Source organism: Lissotriton vulgaris, chromosome 5 (assembly GCF_964263255.1).
Source record: "Lissotriton vulgaris chromosome 5, aLisVul1.2, whole genome shotgun sequence".
NCBI classification, from domain to species: domain Eukaryota; kingdom Metazoa; phylum Chordata; class Amphibia; order Caudata; family Salamandridae; genus Lissotriton; species Lissotriton vulgaris.
The window spans coordinates 1,037,875,250-1,037,892,177 of record NC_141693.1 but is presented as its reverse complement, the minus strand read 5'-3'; positions in this window follow the sequence as shown (position 1 = coordinate 1,037,892,177).

Genomic DNA, 16,928 nt, shown 5'->3' with positions numbered 1-16,928 from the left:
GAGTGATGGTATGCGGAAAGAAAGTTGCAGAATAATGGGTGTTTACCCTCCCCGGTAAGTACATTGATGGCACGGCGGCCCACATCTCCAGCAACATACTTATATTTTTTCACCACCCATTTGAAAAATGCACAGGTCTCTCTCATTGATGGCCAGCACCGACATCCACTTTTAGACACACCTCCTGCCACAAGTTCTAGAATTGCGAACTTTAGAGCTGGGGAGCTACGTTCGAATCTCGGCATCAGCTCAACATCCTGTGATTCCAGGCAAATCGCTTTGTCTCCCCTTGCCTACCACAAACTAATGTGTTCTTCTGTAATGTAAATTGTGCTCATCCCATGTTGTCGAGTTTGCGCTATATAATATTGCAAGGAAAAATAAAGTAGGGAAACTCGAGTTCACACACTACTGAATGCGCACTCTTAAGTGCATCAGCAGTGCACTGTGGATCGGAGCGTTTCACAGGCCTGTCACAGATAAGAAATGCTACTGGCCGGCAGCAATTCATACCCGGACAACATCGGGACGGGCTGCTAGTGCTTAATAAAGTCTTTTTTAAATACTTGGTGTGGTTTCTTGTGTGTGTCCATGTTTTGAGAAAATGAAAGCCAGAACTCACTAATAAGTATTATCGTGCAGTCTCTTACAGGAAGGATGATTATCCAATACGCAGGTAAGTTGTGAGAGGTGCATGGGTCACAGCCTGTCCACTTTTTCTGCTCGTGTTGCTAAGTTGCTTCATACCTGTGCTTGCCAGGGGGCTCTGAAAATTTATCTAGACTCTATTTACAAGGGAACTTGTATAAACCTATCAGGTTTGCCATCAGTGAGTTCTTGGGAGTGCCATAGAGTGCAGTGCTTTTTGTCATACACTGCAGATTAAACAGGCATGACCGCCAGATGTTGCACTCCTGTTAGCCTGTTTTAGGATACATTTGGATTCTGGTGGCGATTACTTTGCAGTTACTCAATCATGAAGTAACCAATCCTCTCTTTAGGTACAACTCTAGTTAGTGGCAAGAAGCTATAAACATGACTTTGGAAAATGCTGCCACTGCCCAATTCCTTATTTGGAGATAGACTGCAAGATGTTTAAATTGAAGATCAAGAACCTATTCTTTACTTTTTGCGTTCTATTTTGGGCTTTTCTGAGTGATGTGGAGACACAAATATACTGTGACATTCTCAGCATCATCCTACATCATTGTCTATGTTTTGGCCCATTTAAATCAAATGAGATTTTCCCTCTTCAACTACTATACATCATCCAGACGATTGTGATGGCTGTCTAGCTAGTTAATTAAGTACATTTAGATACTTTTAACTGGATAAAAGAAAACCACCAAGTGAAGCACCATCACATAAAAAAGTAACCCCATATTTCCTTCAAGTCACACAACATAAGAATATAACATTGTAGCTACATTGCACTAAGAAAAAAAAAATACGAAGAAGGGCTGTATGGAGGTCCTTGCTTCTGTGTTGCTTATGCGGCTAGTCCATCTCTATCACTTAATAACTACACTCATCCTTGATTGCTTGCTTCTGGCAATCTGTTAAGCCAGCTGCACCCGGCACTTTTGCCTAACAGTGTTCTGCTATTCATTAAATGAATACATTGTGGTGTTATTCAACTTGGTTTCCCTTAATATTCAAGGAATGTCTATATAATGTTTGAATTTGTACAACATATCCTGCCCACTAGAGTTTAATATATTTTTTAGGGTTTGTAATTAGCCATTTTATAACGAGTGATACCGGGGTCAGACAATGGAAAGGGTACTCATTATTGGTTGAGGTAATGCAGCACTCTGTAAATACTGGAGCCGCCGGGTGCTATTTTTACCAGATACACTATTCTCTCCCCCTATTGGAAATATTCCTGCACAGAGTGAGTTATGGCATGGGGAATTGAGGTGTATGCACCCAGAGACTGCATGCAGCCACGGCCCGTGGAGGGAGTTGCGGTGGGGCAGAGAGGCGAGGGAGGGGCAGGGTGGTGGGTGCTAAATACCGGAATATGGATAATTGGTGGTAAGTAAACAATGTAATAAATAAAACGAATTTCATAGCGTGCCCTGCATCGCAAAATGCGATGCAGCCTGCGCTACGAAATTCGTTTTATTAATTAAATTGTTTACTTACCTCCAATTATCCACATTCCGGTTTTTAGCACCCCCCCACCGTGCCCCTCCTCTGCCCCGCCTTTCTGCCCCACCGCAACTCCCTCCACGGGCCGCGGCTCACTGCAGGTTTTCCCTCCTGACCAATTTTTCCTATTGACATCTCTTCAGGTTTATCCTGACGAAATTTGAACAAGGAAATACTCAGACATTCGACCATTTACAAACAACTTGTAATTTCAACCAGGACACAAACACCCTGTTCACACCTGATCTGAGTTTAGTGGGTTATTTTAACTGCGGGACAAAGTGCTTTGAGTCTTCTGGTTTGTTTAAACCATACAAAGCAAGAGATTGCATGATGTGTTTAACACTCCACCAACATGCAATGTTTCCTACAAGTGACACTTTGTTTGTTTTTTAGCTATTGTCAGATTCACTCAGTGAATTAGTGAAACAATGTGGTCTAAGTACTGTTGTTTTTTTTTAACTTGTTACCTTCAGTGGGATATATTCCAAAGAAGACTAAGGCCCTTATTAGGATGCCAGTCGGAAAGCCTGCAGTCAGAGGCTTTCCAACCTACATCCTCAGTTCAAATTTCGACCGCTGAATTATGAAAATGAAGGTCGGAATTCATACCGGCCGGTCATTCCGACTGGCTTCTAACGGGCTCAAGGAGCTCGTCGGCCAGTCGGAACTGCCACATAATCCCATTAGGACGGTATTTCTACTGTCGGGATTGTGATGTCAGTTTCCCACAGGCTCTTCATGTTGGGCTTTCCGACATGAAAAGCCTATCAGTAAGCGACTGTGGGGGCCCTTAGTAGGGCCCCCTTGCCTCAGGGGCACCCAGTGGGGAGACCTATGCTGCCCCCTGTTAATCCCTGCACCGGGTGCCACACAGTGCTGGGATTTACAAAAACTCTCATCTCTCTATGGGAGCTGCTGTCACATCATAATTGCTGAGTCTAGACCGCCGACCTATGGTCTGTCAGTTCCACATCCGCAGCGATGTCAGTAGGAGGCAACTGTTATGTTAATCTCATAAGGCTTCATTAAGATGACAGGAATTGTGCCGAGATGTTCGGCATCCAGAGCCAAATCTAGCGTTTCTTAGCGAAATACTTGAAGAATGCTACTATAGATCAATACAACAATAACAAGAATAAAAACTCCTTCAAGAATCATCTCAGATCGGGGCAGGCACTCCGGAGACGGAACATGTGTCAGGATCACTCATTTGATGCTGGGTTGCAAGCACTGAGCCGGAGTGGCTAGTGAGACCCTCAGAATCAGAGTATGAATAAACACAGCAGTGCCCATAATGTGTATGAATAACCTGGCCAGAGATTAAGTTTATCAAATATGATCACTATTCTCGTTGTACTTGAGTTCTAATCCATTTACCTCCTCCTGGAGTAAGCTCTGACTGCTCAGTATTGCCACTTTTGAGACACAAGTTGGAAAAAATTAAAAAACTCTGGTGTTCAAATGGAATAAATATTCTGAAATTCTGAAACTCCAATGGTAAATATTAGTATTTATCAAACATACCTCCCAATAACAACCTATTGCCACAAGACCTGGTCAAGTGGGTATGTTTTAGCCATGGAACTGGGATACTTGACATCTAATCTCAGTGTTACCACTTCGCCAAAATATTCTGGAAATAAACAGTGTGTCCAAAGTTGGACAGGGCCCACATCACAGTGACATTTCCCTCAGAAAGGATAGATCCTTGATGTAGCCAACAGAATTACTGCCATCCTAGTTGTGGTCTACAGGGCTAGTTTAAAACGTGGGAAACATAGTTTTTAATCCCAGCCTCCTATTTGGTCAAATTATGTCCATTTTGGCATTTAATTTTTGAACACGTTATTTTGGCAATATTAGGAATATATACATTTAAATGTGAAAGATTGTAGTAAGCGTGTGGCTTACAAAATATGGCAGAGGGAGGAGTGCCCAATCTCCTGGTGTGTTCGGCAATATGTAGGACAAAGGCATCCTGCAGTGCCTCTGTGCATGCAGTGGGATAGGAGCAATAGTTGAAGAACAAACTAGCACAATGTTAGACTATGTACACCTTACTAAGGGTCCCATATATAATACTTGCACCTCCCATCCCTATGCCCAGCTTCCATTGTCATGTCTGCCCTCTCCTCCAGGGTCCTTGACTGTAATTCTTAGTTTTCTATCTCCGTTTTGCTGTCACATTGTGCTCTGGGCCGTTTCTAGGTGTTTTGCCGACCTAGGCGAGAATTGAAAAATGCTGCCCCCTACCTTTTACTACCATCACTCTCTCCCCTGTCACCCAGACTAGATTTTTTTGCTGTTTGATTTCAAATTTGAAAAAAAATCCCTGTTAGCCGCCCTAGGTGGCCGCCTAGTCTTGCCTAATGGTAGAAACGGCCCTGACGTGTGTTTCTGCCTTGTCTGCCTCCTACCATAATGGCAGAAGCCAACTTTGACTGTAGTAGAATATTTGTAGAGTTTGTGAACCAGAGCCCCAGGTGCAATCTTGCTAAATAGACTTTAATTGCCCTCAGCTGTAGAGTTTTGTGGTCTGTAGTAGACGACATTCTTTATTGGCTGCAAGTCTGTTAGCTTGGTGGACTGTCTTCTTCAGGGATCTGCGTTTGCCCTCTTGGTCAAAGATTCCAAACCGGGTGGGTCTAATCAGCCTTTTATCTTTTTGTCCCAAGGGTGAACATGTGCTTTCAAATACACGTCATGGTATGCACCTGCAGTTAAAGCAATAACATCTAGTTGATGGTGCTGAAACAGTTTCACCAAGACCTTATTGTGGGCATTTCAAAACCCATATTTGTGTCCAACATTTGGCCTTTGCCACCGTTTCAGCTCTATAAATTTTAAAGGCAGAACAATGGAAAAATACCCATTTTTCGATTCAAGGAAAATATGACTGGCACCGTTGGTTTGTAAAACATTAAAGAAGGTTTTGTTAAAGCACTCTCAAGTTAAGTATTCAGACATACCAAGATTGAGATATTGATTAAAAAAACAGCTCGATTTATCATCCCGCTTTTTAGGTAAATTCTATTACTGTGATATATATAGCCTATCATTATATTGGGCTAATTATTGTTAATAAGCTAGTCAATGTGGGCAGGAAATAGTCAATAGAGTGGATGGAAGGCTGAAATGATTTTGGTGTATTGGCAAATGCAGCCCAACATAAACGGCAAAAGTTACTATCGGCAGTCCTGCGGGGCCTATTTTTGATATGTCAGTTTCCAAGTCAACAAGATTTTAATACCACTCATATAAAGTCATAGAAGCTGGGGAGCTTGGGGGGGGGGGGAGGGGTCAGGCATGCATTCCCGTTATACATCTATTTAGTAGGCATGTAAAACGTTTAAGACCACTACAATATCTCATGCACATGATATTCTTCTGTAATTATAAATCACTATAGACCGAAGTCTTTTCTAAGGTCAGTCAGCGGCGGACTTCTGTTTAATGCGCCACATTCCATTCACACACATCTATTAATGCTAAGTATAGATTTTCTGTCTTCGAAATGTATGTGGATCTATGCAATATTTGAATTTATCTCGAATCATAATCAGTGTTACCTGAATATGTGTGCCAAGGGCATTTATAAATCAGCTTCTAGCTCTGATGCCCTGTGCTTGAATGCCACGTGGGCCAGGTTCTCCCGGCAGCATTAGTGCAGGTTCACCCAGTCTCCATCAACACCAGAGTCGCTTTCGCGACCACTCTACTTGTATTTATTTTGTTTGATTTAATTATAAAACAAGAAGGCGGTCTCAGAGAGCAGTGGAATACTGTAGGTGGAATACTGTAGATAACATAGCCAAAACCTTAATATAGAGAATTGCTGATATTTTTATAAGGAGAAGTCAGTAAAGCCATACAATGCAGATGAATCCCAAGAACACAGTGGGGCGAGGGGGCTAGGGAAAGGAAAATGAGGTTGATTTTGAGACTTTTCTTGGATAGTATGAGAGAAGGGGCAAGTCTCAGAAGGAAGGGGGCGCCGTTCCATACTCACAGTCTGTGGGGCAAGAAAGCGGGTTGGTGTGCGCGTTCTTTGTGAGTTTTTCAGATTTCCAGCCTGTCCAGGGATGTGCTCCTAGTGGTGTCTGCCGGTATCTGTACATCTACCATTAGCACCAGTACTCAGTCATTGCCACACGTCAGTGACACCTGTTATTTTCCTGTCCGCGCTCTCTCCCACTCCCCATACTCCTGCAGCCATCACTGCCGCCGGGCGCTTTTCCATCTGTACAGCCTGGCCCAGGCCACCTCTGTCACTAAAATATTAATCTTATCGGCCTGTTTAATTGACACTACCCCCTTCGCCTTGCCATTAATAACCTTGCGGTGATTCATTGATTCGATAGGAATATTCACTCTCTTCTGTGTGCCAGTCAGGGGCCTAGTTACCAAAAGTGCAGCCTGTGCAGTGACCAGATGCATGAAGGGGCCTCGGCACCCGAGTTGTGTCTGTAATTCACAGTCTATCTGGGGCTTTGCATTGGAGCCCATGGCACTCTGGTGGCTGCGTCACTGGCGTTACTTCAAACGCCTCACTGTGTCCAGTCAGGTGAGAAGGATGTGACGTTCACTGCCACTGACTGTACCATAAACGTGTAGGCAACATAAGGTCGCTCTAGAATGGCTCTGGCTAAGTTTGATTATGGACATTAAGATATAGATTCAGTAGCGGCTCCTTTGCTAAGACGGAGGAACGCTGCCCCCTGCATTTTTTTGCAGTGGAAAAAGGAAAAATTAAATTATAATACCACTACGTTGCTATCCTTTTATTTTCCCTTTGTCATGAAGCTTTATAGGGCGGCCGGGGCTTGGATTTCGTCACAGCCAGCAAGGGGATGAATGGTGGGCACTTAAGTGAGCATGACTCTCACACTTCGGCTGGCCAAACAGTCCTGCATACTTTACATGTGCCCCACCAGGCTGCACTACACATCCTGGTGAGTAACATGAAAAGGCTCCTTGTCCCCGCCTGAGCGCCAATTCACAAGGGCTCAGACAAATGAAAACGCTGCATTCCAGCGTTGTGATTGGCTCAGGGGAGCGTGTGCTTCCTGCTTCAGAGGACAATGCGAGGCGTCAGTAAGGCGGACCCGCAGCACAGTAAGTCATGTTTTAATTTATTTTTCAATCCCCTCCCCAACCCCGCACTACCCGTGCTACTCGATGACAGCCACCACTGTGTAGGTTTAGACCGGTGTTAAACTGTCTGCACCGTGCCACCGACTGTGGAGTCTCCACAGTCAGAAACGTACCCTTACGGGACTTTGTGAATTCCAAAACAAATGTAAACTTGCATAAATGTGTAAGTTTGCATTTGTGAATGACCACCCCTCCCCCCCCCCTTCCTCCCCCGCCCCAAAAAAAAATTCTGGGAGTTTCAGTCCCCAACAATGAAACCAATTGGACAAAAGTTCTAGATTTAGAACGACCTGTAATAGTAAAACATGGAATATGATGGCCCTGGTTGAGTGGAATTGCCTTATAACGTTAGCCCTCGGTTGTTGTTTCGGATTCATTCGCATGTGTTTTTTTCACCCTTGCCAGGAATATTTCTCAGCTGATTCTGTGATTAAAAATAATTGTTGCCCCACTGGTTCTGTGTTACCAGAAGACGCTCTTCTGTGCCTCTTAATTACGTGTAGGTCTCCTGCGGTTCTGTGACCACATTTCTATCCACAGCTTTAGCTGCATCTTTTATAGTCACTTTTGTGATATATTTTTATATTTTGTTATGGTGGTACTGGATTTGATCAAGTTCTTTGATTTCTAAGCAAAGTCCAAGTTGGTTTAATTATTACTAACTGGTACCTGCGTCTGCTTTCGCTGCTAAAAGGTTCGTTTGTTATTCGAGGCCCTAAAGCCTTTCCTAATGCTTGTGCTTTGTCTAGAAGAAACTCAAAAAGCCATTTATGTATCGCGCCACCTACCGGTCACATGATCCAACTGCAGCGTGCACGGAAACGGGATTTGTTTCAATAGGTTATTCACATTCGAGCGTCTACATGGAACATAGCATAGAAGTCATTTAGGATGGAGGCAGTTCCTGCCCCTGTGTGTCCCTTCTGTTCCCTGGCCTCGGAGGTGGTAAAAGGAGAGCCAAGAACAGAATGGAAACAGTGTCCTCTTGAAAGCTGTTTATTGCAGCTTTCACTGGGAGATAATTTCGATAAGTTCAGCAGTGCAATACGAATTCTACTAATTACATTAAAAAAGAGCATATTTTTAAACACGTTGTTTCCATGCTTCGTTAATGTCAATACATGAAAAAATGTGTTTAAGCAAAACCTGTACCTCTGTTTTCTGCATGGGTGATAGTGTATATTTGATCGTAAATAAAAATGTATAAAAAATAAGGAATATTTTAAGCTATTAACATATTCACATTTAATATATAACCCTTAATTATTATATTTTAAAATCTCTTTTTTGCATTTCCCTGTGACTTTCTAATACATTGCTATTTGAGTACTATTCACTAGAGGAATGATGAAATAATGACAGGTTGTGATATAAGTATTTACAGTTCCCAGTGTTTTTCCTTGGTTTTGTGGCACTATATCCCACTCTTCAAAGGAACACATATTTTTTTCGTGTAATAAAAAGAGAAATGAGCAATGCTCCCTAGCCATATCACAGCAACACGGTTAAAACGTGGGTAAAATAGACGTATTAACACAAGTAGTTAGTTACTGCTTTTTTTTTTTGTATTCCTCATATACCGATGAAGGGTATTCTAGGTAGGGTATCTCCTCCTCTCCATATCGGGATGTACCGGCCTCAAGGATTCAATCCGAGGTATTTAATCCAAGATAGGAGAGGAAAGGGAAAACCCCTCTAGATTTAACCTCATCCATGCTTGTGACGGAACCGTTCCATCACGAGCCACGTGTGGGCTGTGCTGGTGACGGAACGGTTCCGTCACGGCCCTGCCGCCGCACCTGCGTGGTGTGAATTCCGCGCCTGCGCTAACGTTCTAAAGAACGGGCGGGGCCGTGAGGGAACCGTTCCGTCACAAGCACAGCTCACCTGCGAGCCGTGACGGAGCGGTTCCGTCACAAGCACGGAACCGCCGCGTGGCCGCCCCACCCCCTTAGCGCTGCAGCGGAAAAGCCACCACAGCAAAGGGGTTAACTGTTTGCTAGGCCCGCTCCATACCCTTTAGACTGGAAGACCCTTGGTTGGGTTGGAGACCAAGCGCCAACAGTACCCAGGTGAAATCATAGGAATACTCTCATCTGTTCCGCCAAACCACTAAGGCCGCCCAGATCTTATCAAGGCCAGAGCTATCACATGCTATATCAGATTCACTGATCCTTTAATTAAGCCTTTCCGCATGAATGAACTAGGTCTAAAATTCACTCTATATGCGGATGATCTTTTAATGTATACTTCTAATTCCGAGGTATCAATCCGCCGACTATTTCCTCAGGCAGAAGCCTTCGGAGAGGCCTCGGGATATAGAATTAACAAAGAAAAAACAGAGGTCATGCAGTGGAATCAGGAGGACCAACTCCCCGAAACGAAGCCCCGGATGAGATATCTAGGAATACATCTGGTTCAGAACATCTCTGAGACATCCAAAGCAAACTTGGATAGAGTCTACAAGGACATCAGTGGACTCTTGCATCGCTGAACGGGGCTGCCATTGAACATCTTCAGGAGGGTAAACCTCATAAAAATGGATATTTTGCCAAAGATCACTTTCCTTTTTAACTCGATACCCTTGTCATTCAATCCCAAGGATATTGCCAAATTACAGGGAAGAATAGGAGCTTTCATATGGAACTCCAAATCGCCCAGAATTTCCCTGAAAAAATTGAGAAGAAAAATGAAAACAGGTGGACTCGCTATGCCAGACATTCTCCACTACTGCCACTCTTTTTATTTTAAAAATTTTAGACCAATGGCCGATAAAGCTGATACATCTTGCTTGGGTCGACTATTTCAGGCGTTACTACATGGTATTCCTCTAGGGCACAAATCTTTCTTATTTACATTTGGAGACCCAAAATTCTACAGTTACTGTTTTGTTGATATTATTTTCACACTTATCATGAGGCTCTTTCCTTCATTAATTACACATTTTGTAATATCATCACAGTCAAGGGCATGTGATATCACTTCCTATGAAGATTTGTGGTTGATGGTAATATGATGTCACTTCTTGCGATGTCATTGAGGTCAAAGTGTTATTATGCCAATTACCCATACCTTAGCTTCTTGGTGAATCAACATTCATGGAATATACGAGGGAAGGGAGAGGAGAGGAAGCAGGGAAAATAGATGGCTTTGTGCTGTAAGGGAAGAAGGGAGAAGTGACACAAGGGCAGAAAAGCGATGGGGTAGCAGCCATCTTGTTGGACTTCCTTACGATTGAAACCCTGTTGCCTTTTGTCACCGCTCAAAAAAGTTACAAGACAATGCTTCAACAGCAAGACTACCTATGGACAATGCTAGGATGATGATGCAGCTAGTTCTGCTGGGAACTTGGGGTACAAGTGAAGCCCGGGTAAAAGAAGCGGCAAAATCCATTGGAAGGAAATCTTGTCAAAGTGGTGGAGCTGATAACAGTGCTGTTATTCAAGACCTAATTGGCGCTCCGCACTGAGCAGCACATGAGTGGAGTAGGCTTTTCCAGGTATCTAGTGATTGTTGGAGTTGTTCTAGTAGAAGAAAAGGACGAGGGTGGGTTGGGGTGATGAGTTAAGGGATTGTATATAGAGCCACTGCTTAATTTGTGCTGGTGATTGTGGTTGCTGGATGTCAACATTTAATTTTAGGGATTGGGAATTATTTGTAATCATCCGACTATGAGCAAGAGAAAGGGAGAAAAGGAAGAACGAAGTAGAATAGAAAAATGTTAAAACACTGGAAAAGCGAGAAAGCAGGGATAACAAAAACGCCTGGAGAAGAATAAAGAGACAGGAAATGTAGGCTAATGGGAGAAAGAGGCATGCGGTGGAATCAAAACTAGTCACCATTGGCAATGGCAACCTCAGTATACAGGAGCAAGCTGCTAAGTAAAGGTTTGTGCTTCTATTTTTCTTTTCAAAGAAGAACAAGAGAGACATTTCTGTCTTGACATACATTTATGAGTGAGCCTTTACAAATTTGGTATGGACCCAGAAGCAGTAGCAGTATTTGATCATGGGTATGCTGAGGTGTCAAGTGGCAGCCGAGGCAAGTGTAATGACAATAATTATGGTGATCATACACTATTATCCCATCTGTTGTTATGATGTGACTCAGCAAGATCACACGACAAAACCGTTAAACCTAGCCCAAAATATACCACAGAGTTGATAGTGGAGCACTCGTTGTACATATGATCAATTCAGTTTGTAAATCTGACACTCTAATATATGCTAATGTAACAAATGAACGGAAAGGTTTACCATCCTTATGCATTCCTTCTACAATCACAAGTCCAGACATCATGTAACGGGGTGCTTCTTCTTGATCCAGTCAAACTGTCAATATAGTTGTTCCGGTAATGACAAATTACAGATGATTCAGCTGACGTGTTTCAGTCAACCTTTGGACTTTTTCAAGGTTATGTCTGAGAAGGTATTATTTCCCAGAAGTATAGTAGTGTGAAGTATATCCAAGTAGTCCACAGAAAAATAATAATTAAATACCTCAGACCTTAATAAGTTCTTGCATGCACTGTAAGCAGCTTAGTATGTCACAGTGGTTGGCGTTCGCCCGAAGTATTCGATTATTATTTTACTGTGGACCACTTGTATACTTATCACTGTACATCTGTGGGCAGGTGTGGGGAGCTTCTTTGTTAAATTTGGTTTCCTACAAGATGATGACATTATGACCTATCCCAATCTGCTGAAAATCTGTAGCTTTATGTTTTTTCCATATAGAGATGCTATCCACTATATGACCCAACTTTTCGACTGTTAGAAATGTCACAGTTGACAGGCAGTGCTTAATTATTTATTTATTTTACATGCCAGGGCCCCAGTATTTTATTGGAGGCCACTGCTGCTTGCACTATCTACTGCCACTGCAAGCACTGCCAAAGGCCAGGGCCACTCTTACCAACTAACCATCACACTGCAACAAATGCATCAGTTTGGACTGTGCATGTCACTTACAGCTCTAAGAATGGCCCGAATGATGGATCATTATTTTAATTGTAATGTATATTGAACATACAAACACTGCACGATATGCTCTGCTCACAAATAGGCAGGCGGAGCATCATACGGTGGACTGCCAGACATAACTGCTAATAATGAGAAATAAGAACTGGTACGAAGCACCAGCAAACACCAGCACAAATTAAGCACCGTTTATAGGCTTAGGAAGGCTGCAAATAAAACAATGGTGACAGAAAGTAGTGCTGGCAGAGGGATAATCTCATATTAGAGCTGTGAAATTCATCTATCGTGTTAACTCTTTCTGGGCAGGCGTAGGGTTGGCTTTCGGGCATCTCAGCATCTACTTTTAGCACTATATAAATAGTGTACGTTAACTTAACAAAATGCTTTTTCTTGTACAGCACTGCATTATTTATTTCCAATGATAGTGTGAGTGTTCCTGTTACACAACCCATCAGGTTGGTTAGATGAATACTGTGAAGGTTTTCAACAACCATCAACAATCATTGTTTAATTCATGTTACTGCAGGTAGGTGTAAATAGAAGATGCCAACATTATTGAATGATGGGGATAGACAGAGCATGGGCTAGGGCTCAAGAATCAGAGTCACGGTACAATGCACTGTGGGCTAAATATCGTTTGACATAAATATTACGTCCTCATTATAGTTTCCAAAAGTATCAACCAGTTGTAGTTAGCAAATGAAAATCTGTAGAGAATGGGGTGATATTTTTGTTAACGATATGTATGCCCCAATATCTATGCTGGAAGGTATTTCTGGAGACAATAATCCGACCTACGAGTCAATTAGGAGATGGGGCACGTAGAGGAAGATGAGGAAGGAGGCAGATCCAGTTCAGAAGACTGTGAGATGCCTTGAGAAAGGACATGAGTGTGACAGAAGTGACGAAGGAGGGCATAAAGGAGTGGAAGAATATGGCCGATAGGAAGATGAGATAAGAATAAAAAAGGAGAAATTATTATAGGGGAAAATAAGGATCGGATTCTGAGTTCGTCCAACTGAGAAGATGATAACGGGATTTACGGGATAGCGGGTGAGAGAAGTAGGTAGTGGGGGAAATAACAAAGGCACATGTGTAATGTTGGGTTGTACTGAGTACCAAAAGTATTCCTGAACAAGATTGCACAAATTTAAGCCTATCAAGTCATTTTGAGAAATTTCAGCAGCCTTCTTCTGAAAAAGGATAATAAGTGCTGCTTTGATTTATTTATTTAATTGATTGACATTATACTCTCCAGACTGGACTATGGTAACGCGCTATATCTGGGAGCTCCCTCCTCGGTCATCAACCGATTACAGGTCATCCAGAACTATGCAGCCAGATTACTCACTGGGACCTCCAAACTCTCCTCTGCCAAACTCACCCCACTGGCTGCCTCTGAAAGAGAGAACCAGCTTCAAGTCACTCTGCATCGCTCATAAATCTCTTCAGGGCAAAGGGCCGCCCCTGCTCTCAGCCATAATCCACCCTTACAAGGCCAAGAATAATTTGCACTTGGATGGCCTCCACCTCCTTGCTACACCAAGAATCAAGCGAGTCAGGATTGGGGGAAGACTGTTCTCCCTGAACTCAGGCAGACTGTGGAATGCCCTTCCCCTTCCTCTCCGAAACAAACCAAGTCATGGCATCTTCAGGAAACAGCTGGAAACCCTCCTCCTCCTGTTCTGTCCACTAACTAAGTAGCTGCACCTAGCGCTGGGAGGCCTCCAGGTAGCCATGCGCTCTACAAATGCCTCTCAATTCAATTCTGATAAAGTGCATGGCAGTGCCGGTCGGCATGACTCGCGGGTGGTGAGGTGGGCGCGGGAGGGCAGGCATGGGGTAGCTTAATGAAAAACTCCCCAAAAATATATTACAACACTTACCTTGCCGCTGGTCACGCCACCGCGTCCCTGCTCCTTGCTCCTGCTCTTGCTCTGGGACAGGAAGACAGACTCCCCTGACGAATCACAACGCTGCAGTACAGCGTTGTGATTGGTTTTGAGCATCCTGGTTGGACACTCAACAAGGGAAGAGAGTCTGGGCTTGTTCTCCATGCAAGCTGTAATGCAGCCTGCATGGAGAATGGGGAGAATGAGCACGACTGGTTTGGGCGGCCCGAGGGGGCCGACCAAACAGTCATTGCGCACTTGGAGTGGGCAAACCACTCCTCCCCTGCCCTGCTCCGCATAAGCAGAGTAGCAGCGCCCGCCCTCAAAGGAAGGAAACTTAAAATGATAATTACTACAAGTTATCATTTTATATTCCCTTTTCACTGCTCAAAGCAGTGGGGCGTGACGCTCCCCCATCCTAGCGGAGGAGCCACCTCTGGTGCACGGTGCTTAGGAATCCCTGCAAAAGACAAAGGCAAAGAATAGAGACATTTTTAGAGTTTTTCTAAACACGAAATGAGTCCGATCACTGAGAATAGCTCAGCAAGAAAGGTCTGGGAAATTTCCAAGAGGGAGAAAATGGAAGACTGCGCATTGCAGTAAAGGGACTTCCATGGATGTGCTTACTACATGCTGCCCCAACCACTACAGGGCCAGAAGGCCATTCTGACTATAGATAGAGCACTATAAAGGCTCATAAGACAAGAGAGGGGGTGTCTGGCATCAGTGATGGTTTCAACTCTGTCACTTTCATATCAGATTGCACCTGACCTCATCCCCTCATCTTTATTGTTTTTCCCATCCTCTGTACCTCTGGCTCTGTCCTGCTAGTTCCCTTCATTGACTCTAATGGTACTTTCCTCCTGTCCCGACTTGTTTTGTGGTTTACCGATAACCATCTCCTGCAGTCCTGGTGGCCATTTCAGCATCACTCAGCATTTCCCCGAAGTGGCGGAGCTCAAGCACCTTCAGTTCTCTGGTTAGTTTGCAGGTTTGCTTGGGCGCTAGTTACAGGTGGCTCCTCTGTTCACAGGGTGAGCATGTATGTCCTGTCTCACTGATGTTTATGTAGGCTGATTTTACATCCAGCCCTATACTTCCCATGTTCCTCTCTCTCTGTGCACCTAAATCTGTTGTACTGCAAATGTATGAAGATCTGCAACTGTAATTTGAGAGTCCAGACCAGGTTTCCACCAACAAGCCTGCTGACCCCAGCGCGCTTCACTCCTCTCCGGATACACCTTTTCCCTTAGCACTGGGGTTCCGTCGCAGTTCTTAGGATTAGATACAGACTGTGAGTTAACACAAATGGGGAGTTGGGATTAGACTTGCTATTCAGTATCCTTTTATCCAAGGGTTGTGACAAAATGTTCTGGGAGTGCCCTTAGTTGATCCAGGGGATAGTTCCTTTAAGTTCGCTAATGATCTGCCTCATTGCGATATAGGGGACAATAACAACCCTACGGCTTTTACTGAGCAGAAGATGTTGGCAGACTGCAATTAACTGAAGTATCAAGCACTGCAAATGCAGGCTGCGTGGAGCGGGATAGGTAGAGAGGCTCTTGCCCCCCAGATGAAAGAGTTCAGAATGGCAAGTGCTCCAAACAGGTGTCTACAGGCAGAGGAGGCCCTCCCAAGGTTGTATTCCTGAATATGGAATACATATAATACGTTACATATAATACGTCTACAATAATATTAAGGGCAAAATTCATACAAAGAATATTTTCAGGAACTCTATACTTATAATTGAAATAACAAAAATACCTTTTCCAAAATATCATCCTACAAAAGTATTTAAAGCAAACATGTATATTATAATATCAGGTTTAAAAATTCATGTTAAAATTTGCAAAACAATGCATATCTAAATATAGTGTAAAAATATGGAAAATGTAACTTTATAAGTATGAAATGCATTACATTAAAATGTAATTAAACATTTTTAAAGTTGCAATACTTTTTAGGAATGTATGTTATATAATTAAAATAAATGTAGTTAGCAATTGTTATTTTAAAAAATGTGTTTTTAAATTACAATCAATCAAAACAATATGACTTTTCTATATTAAAAAATATTCAATTTACAAAGCAAATATCAATTGAAATACAATAATTTTGTGGCATTAGGTTTATCTGAAAATAAAATAAAAATTAAATATCTTCAAAAATGAATATATTAAAACAAATTTAAGGATATAACATACATTCATATACATCTACATAAATATAAAGCAATTTTTTTAATACATTTACATTTTGCTAAATTTACATTCATTTAGGGTGGAGCAGATTTACTATTCCCACTCAAAACTAAGCAATATTGGGGAAAGTGTATTGTTGCACACTGAGAGGTTTGGATTTACTATTCCCACTCAAAACAAAACAAAACTGGGGAAAGCGATACATTCTGAAGGGGTCAGATTTACTATTTCACTCTGAACTAAGCAGCATTGGGAAAACATTGGTCTGTGTGAGGAGGTCAGATTTACTATTCCCACTTCAAACTAAATTACATTGGAGAAAGCATTAGACTGTGTGAGGGAGTCAGATTGACTAACTCCACTCCAAAATAAACAAAATTGGGGAATGCATTGGATGGTGGGGGTCAGATTTATGATTTAATCTCCAAACTAAGGGGCTCATTACGATGGCGGGAGGAATTGAGTCCGCCTGCCATCGTAGCAGGTGCAAACAAAACAGGTGATGGACCGAATGTGGATCAATGTCACACATTCATCCCAGT